This window comes from Phyllostomus discolor, chromosome 4 (genome assembly GCF_004126475.2).
Source record: "Phyllostomus discolor isolate MPI-MPIP mPhyDis1 chromosome 4, mPhyDis1.pri.v3, whole genome shotgun sequence".
In the NCBI taxonomy this organism is placed as follows: domain Eukaryota; kingdom Metazoa; phylum Chordata; class Mammalia; order Chiroptera; family Phyllostomidae; genus Phyllostomus; species Phyllostomus discolor.
Window position 1 is genome coordinate 92,281,425 of NC_040906.2, and position 1,363 is coordinate 92,282,787.

General features: G+C 42.0%; 1 pseudogene; it reads right to left on the reverse strand.

Annotated features, from left to right (window-relative positions):
* Positions 1 to 248: 248 nt before the first annotated feature.
* LOC114514345 lies at positions 249 to 824 on the reverse strand (annotated as a pseudogene).
* Positions 825 to 1,363: the final 539 nt, after the last annotated feature.

Sequence of the window (1,363 nt, forward strand, 5' to 3'; positions counted from 1 at the left end):
AATAAACAAATGGGACCTCATCAAAATTACAAGCTTCTGCACAGGTAAAGAAAAAACTTTATAATCAATATCACACTTGTAAGTAAGAGTGGGATACTAAACTTGATCGTTGTGGGTCTGCACTCATACCTGTGTTCTCAACTCAATCTACAGTGTCAAGGTGGCCATCCACAGGCAGCAGCCCTTAGAGTCAAAACAGGGGACAGGAAGTGACAAGTATTAACAAGAGGAGGAACAAGAAGGTAGCTTCAGGGCACTGGCCGCTCAGTAGAAGCAGACATGTGCAGGAAGATATGGTTGTTCTTCTCCTTGAACTTCAGCAGTGATTCTATCTCATTCTCCAGTCCTCCTGTGCTGAATGCACTGGTGGAGCTCAAAGGTGAGGGATACCTCTAGGGCAGCCTCTTCTTGGTTATCCTGGATGTCCATGTTGGTCACATGCACTGGCGGGTAGGTCTTCTCCTCACTGGAATTCAGGTCTTCCATCTTTTTGCAGGTGAGGATCAAGTTGAACAGATGTTTGCAGTTTTGCAACTCCTCTGGCTGGGGCTTGATTTGCTTATTTCTGTTCAACATGTGTAAAATGCCATTGTCTTGGTAAGAGTTCTTCGTCTTTCCTTAGGAGACCATTGTACATTTCATCATATATGGTTTTGAAATCATAAACATTGGGCTTTTTGGGCACTGGCCCCAGAAGCCTCATGTGAGTCCCTGTTCCAAAGAGCTAGACGCAATACCAATTTGCTAAAAATGTTCTGCATCTCTGTACTCTGGTTCTAGTTGCTCGAGCAGACCACTGCCACTGGCTGTGGTGACCAGCACATGAAGACGGTCTCAGGGTCCCAACTTTCTGGCTCCAGACCAGAATTTAATTTTTCTAAGTCAAAGTTCTCTCAGCCCTTCGATGAAAATAATACCACCAGTTTCACAGAATTATGGTAGACCATAAATGAGCTAATGATTCTACACAGAAAGCATAGAAAGCAGTACTTGGAATGATAATGTTGAAGGAATAAAGGTAATCCTCTATTGTTTATTGTGGAGCTGGCAGTAACAGTTAATGGAGGTGGGAGTGGATGTTACAGGCACAGCCGCAGAAACAGCCTAGTGGAAGCATGCTTAGCAGTAATTATATACTGATTACAGTGACATTCTTGAAAACCAAGGAGGACCTCATCTGTTGTGCTCTAAATCAGGAATCATCAAACTACATCCCACCTTCTGACTTTGTATGTCCTGAGAGCTAAGAATGTTTAAAAACATATTTTAATAATTATATTTAAAATGGTTACATAAGCACCCATAACACCTTTAACTTTGACTTTTGACCCATAAAGTCTAAAATACTTACTAGCTGATCCTA